This window comes from Plecotus auritus (assembly GCF_963455305.1).
Source record: "Plecotus auritus genome assembly, chromosome: 1".
NCBI classification, from domain to species: Eukaryota; Metazoa; Chordata; class Mammalia; order Chiroptera; family Vespertilionidae; genus Plecotus; species Plecotus auritus.
This window is the reverse complement of record NC_137770.1, coordinates 214,891,847-214,897,094: the sequence shown is the minus strand read 5'-3', so window position 1 is coordinate 214,897,094 and position 5,248 is coordinate 214,891,847. Positions and strand designations below refer to the sequence as shown.

Genomic DNA, 5,248 nt, shown 5'->3' with positions numbered 1-5,248 from the left:
CATGTGCCTTGACGGGAAATGAACTATGACCTCCTGATTCATAGGTTGTTGCTCAACCATGAAGCAACACCCACCAGGCTCTGTCTTGTTTTTCACTTTTTCCTCAGAGCTCTCACTTCTTCCATCAGATCAGAGCAGGATAATTTGCATCTCTAACATCTTTTTGTGAATGTGGTAAAATAATACAACATCAAATTTACCGCATCAACCATTTTTAAATGTGTAGGTCAGTGGCATTAAGTACATTCATATTGTTGTGCAACCCTCAGCACCATCCATCTCCAGAAACAATAATTCTCCATTCCTCCCTCCACGCAGCCCTTGCAACCACCATTCTACTCTCTTATGAATTTGACTCCTCTGGGACCTCATACAGTATTTGTCTCTCTCTCTCTTTTTTTTTTTTTTTTTAAATCAATACAAAAGTTTATTAAACAAAAGTTCAATGTGAAAATGGACAGGACTCTATTTTTACGTTGTAGTAAAACAGGTGCTGTGGGGAGGGGACATGTGGAAGCAGTTGATTTCTCTCGTCACTACAGCCATTCTTTATACTTGTTCCAAGGCTTCTAACATGATGATACTATTTTCTCGTATTGCCACCATTCCAATACTGTTCTGTTGCCCACCAGTTGCCATCTCCACACATTCATCTATCACAAGATTCATAAAGGGATCAAATCCCCATAATATTCCTTGGACATGTCTGCCACCATTTAACTTCAATGATAACTTCTTGTCCATAAGTTTCTTTTAACTTGGGAGGGTGAGCTTTGCTCATGGTGTCCAAGTGAGCTCAAAGATACTTCTAAATGAAATTCGTGGCCTCTCTGGCACTCCCTCAGTAGGCCCGGCGTTTTTCAGTATTTGTCCTTTTGTGACTATCTTATTTAACATAATGTTATCAAGGTTCATCCATGTTGTAGCATGCATCAGAATTGCATTCCTTTTAAAGGCTAAATAATATGCCATTGTATGTATATACTATCTTTTATTTACCTGTTCATCCACTGATGGACATTTGGATTGTTTGTCACTAATGCTACTATAAACATGGGTGTAAACTATCTATTCTAAAGCACCGTGGCCTCAGTGCCATCTCTACATTTCCAACTGTTGCTGGACACATTCACTTAGCTGTGCTATGGCTGATCACTCCTTCCAAAGGAAACTCCGTGACCACAGCAACCCAGGCTTAACATATACAATATATCTTTTATTTTTCATCCATTTTTAGCATCACTACCTAAACTTAGGCCCTTGCTATTTTTATCTCTAATTAGTTAATTAATGAATTCCATTAAGCATGCTGTGTGTTTTCTGCCCCAGCATCTTAGCTATGCCATTCTCTACACCTGGAGAGGGTTTCTTCACCTCTGAACCTTTCACCATCTCCCCTTGACACCTTCATGTGCACTCCAGCCCACGCTAACTTCTCCCTTTCCTGGATCTCTTTACAATTATTATAAATCACTTTTAGAGGAGAAACCAAGATGGAGGCATAGGTAACACCTAAACTGCTGCCTCGCACAACAATTTGAAACCTACAACTAAAAGACAAAATGGACATCATCCAGAACCACAGGAAAGCTGGCTGAGTGGAAATTCTACAACTAGAAGGAAAGAGAAAAGCACACTGAGACTCACAGGAGCTGCGGAAGGCAGAGAGGTACGAAGGTGCACACGTGGGGAGAGGGCTGACAACTGAGTACGCGGCTGGCTTTTTCAATCGGGAGGGAGACAAAAGCTCCTGACTGCTCTGAACTCCAATTCCGGGAGAGACTGTGGGGACCCAGACTCAATCAGGGAGAAACTGGACTGTCTGGCTGCAGGCGAAACTCGAGGGCGGCTTTCTCTCAGAGGTGATTGCAGCAATTACTGTGGGACACTGAGACCCAGGGGCCTCTTAGGGCAGAGCTGACAGGAAGCCATTGCTGGTCTCTCTACTCTGAGACTCCGCCCCATCCAAGCTGAGCACAGAGGCTTTTGCATAAGAATGGCCAGATCCTTTGAATTCTAAACTTACCTAACAAACTGCAGCTGAGTCAGTGAGACCCAGAACATCCAAAAGAAGGCCCAAGGCCCCACAGCAGGTTGCATTGCTTTACAGGTGGGCCTCATCTGGGCACCTCCAAAACCAAAACAAAGAAAAGGAATCTGCAAATCTCTCTGTAGCTCATGCTGGGTGGCCTAAGGCAGAGGCTAAATTAGCACCTCCTTGGAGATCCAAGAGCCAGTGTACCCAGGGGTCAGAGTGGGACCATCCAGATTATAACTCCTCAGATCCATAAGGGACACACTCAGGGGACAGACTCAGTGAGCACTGAAACCCCACTGAAAAAAGTCTTGTCTCATAAGGGTGTCCCCAGCACAGAAGTTCTCCCAGCGCAGACACAGCTGATCCTCACAGCCAATTGGCCTGGAGGTCAATTCCTCCCAGTGATACCAACAACAGTCAAGGCTTAACTACAACAAGACTGTGCACACAGTCCACAAAGGGGTGCACCAAGAGTGTCCACCTCAGGTAACTGGGGAGGCTGAGCCACTGGGCCCTATAGGACACCTAGCACACAAAGCCACTCTATCAACTCAGGGAAGCAGCCAAAATGTGGAGACAAAGAAACAGGTCACAAATGAAAGAAATGGAGGAAAGCAAATGACTGGATATAGAGTTCAAAACCATGGTTATAAAGTTTTTCAAGAATTTTCTAGAAAAGGCCAATAAATTTAGCGAGACCCTTGAGGATATGAAAAAGGACCAACTAGAAATTAAGCATACACTGACTGAAATAAAAAATAATATACAAAGATCCAACAGCAGACTAGAGGATTACAAGAATCAAGTCAAGGCAGAGAAACCAAGATGGCGGCATAGGTAAACACCTAAACTGCTGCCTCGCACAACAATTTCAAAACTACAACTAAAAGACAGAACGGACACCATCCAGAACCACAGGAAAGCTGGCTGAGTGAAAATTCTACAACTAGAAGGAAAGAGAAAAGCTCACAGAGAATTGGAGGTACGGCAAAGGGTCTTTGTGTGCACAGAGAGGAAGGGTGGCTGAGAGCCTGGATGACTTTCTCTGGCAGAAGGGGGAAGGAAGCCCCTGACTGCACTGAACCCCAGTTCTGACTGCACTGAACCCCAGTCCCGGGCGAAACCCCATGGACCCAGGCTCATACAGGGGGAGTCTGGACTGTCAGGTAGAGAGAAAGGCACCTGGAGACTCGGAGACCTGGGGGAGACCCAGGGGAGCCACGGCAGGCAGGGTTCTGGAGGCGCGCACGACAGTGTGCACAAAGGCTATGGAGGTTGCCACAGGCTTTCCCTAGCAGAAGGGAGTCTGAAGCTCCTGACTGCACTGAACCCCAATTCTGACTGCACTGAACCCCAGTTCCAGGCGAGCCCCTGGGGACCTGCGCTCTTACAGGGAGGAATCTGGACTCTCGGGCAGAGAATCGGGAGCCGGGGAAGGCAGAGGTCTGCAGGTGCGTGCATGCCAGTGCGCACAAAGGCTGCGGAGGTTGCCACAGGCTTTCCCTAGTGGAAGGGAGTCAGAAGCTCCTGACTGCACTGAGCCCCAGTTCTGAGTGCACTGAACCCCAGTTCCAGGCAAGCCCCTGGGGACCCATGCTCTTGTGGGGGGAATCTGGACTCTCGGGCGGAGACTCGGGAGCCGGGGAAGGCAGAGATCTGCAGGCGCACACGCGCGCAAGGGCAAGGCTGACTGGAAGCCAAGACTGTCTGCTTCGCCCTGAGACTCCACCCCAACCAAGCTGAGCACAGAGGCTATTGCAATTTGGCAAGTCTGATCCTATAAGGCTGTCTCTAGCACCGAACTTCTCCCAGCGTAGACACAGCTGATCCTTACAGCCAACTGGCCTGGAGGTCAATTCCTCCCAGTGATACCAACAACAATCAAGACTTAACTACAACAAGGCTGTACACACAGTCCACAAAGGGGTGCACCAAGAGTGTCCACCTCAGGTTAACTGGGGAGGCCGACCCACTGGGCCATATAGGAAATCTAGCACACAAATCTACCCTACCAACTCAGGGAAGCAATGAAAATGCGGCGTCAAAGAAACAGATCACAAATGAAAGAAATGGAGGAAAACAAATGACTGGATATAGAGTTCAAAACCACGGTTATAAGGCTTTTCAAGAATATCCTAGAAAAGGCCGATAAATATAACGAGACCCTCGAAGAAATGAAAAAGGACCAACTAGAAATTAAACATACACTGACTGAAATAAAAAATATTATACAGAGACCCAACAACAGACTAGAGGAACACAAGAATCAAGTCAAAGAATTGAAATACAAAGAAGCAAAAAACACTCAACCGAAAAAGCAAAAAGAAAAAAAAATCCAAAAAGTTGAAGATAGTGTAAGAAGACTCTGGGACAACTTCAAGCGTACTAACATCAGAATTATGGGGGTGCCAGAAGAAGAGAGAGAGCAAGATACTGAAAACCTATTTGAAGACATAATGACCGAAAACTTCCCTCACCTGGTGAAAGAAATAGACTTACAAGTCCAGGAAGCGCACAGAACCCCAAACAAAAAGAATCCAAAGAGGACCACACCAAGACACATCATAATTAAAATGCCAAGAGCAAAAGACAAAGAGAGAATATTAAAAGCAGCAAGAGAAAAACAGTTAGTTACCTACAAGGGAGCACCTATACGACTGTCAGCTGATTTCTCAACAGAAACTATGCAGGCCAGACGGGAGTGGCAAGAAATATTCAAAGTGATGAATAGCAAGAACATACAACCAAGATTACTCTACCCAGCAAAGCTATCATTCAGAATTGAAGGGCAGATAAAGAGCTTCACAGATAAGAAAAAGCTAAAGGAGTTCATCACCACCAAACCAGTATTATATGAAATGCTGAAAGGTATTCTTAAAGAAGAGGAAGAAGAAAAAAGTAAAGATAAAAATTATGAACAACAAATACATATCTATCAACAAGTGAACCTAAAAATCAAGTGAATTAAAAACCTGAGGAACAGAATAATCTGGTGAATATAATAGAATCAGGGCATAGAAAGGGAGTGGACTGATAATTCTCAGGGGGAAAGGGTTATGGGGGGTTCAGGAAGAGATTGGACAAAAATCATACACCCATGGATGAGGACAGTGAGGGGGGAGGTAAGGGCAGAAGGTGGGGTGGGAACCGGGTGGAGGGGAGCTATGGGGGAAAAAGGAGAAACAATTGTAATAATCTGAATAAAGATTT

General features: G+C 45.3%; 1 pseudogene across 1 annotated transcript; it reads right to left on the bottom strand.

Annotated features, from left to right (window-relative positions):
• Window positions 1-549: 549 nt before the first annotated feature.
• On the bottom strand, window positions 550-781 carry LOC308247615 (small nuclear ribonucleoprotein G-like; annotated as a pseudogene). The gene has a single exon. The product of its transcript is annotated as a small nuclear ribonucleoprotein G-like (transcript).
• Between the last annotated feature and the right edge of the window lie 4,467 nt (window positions 782-5,248).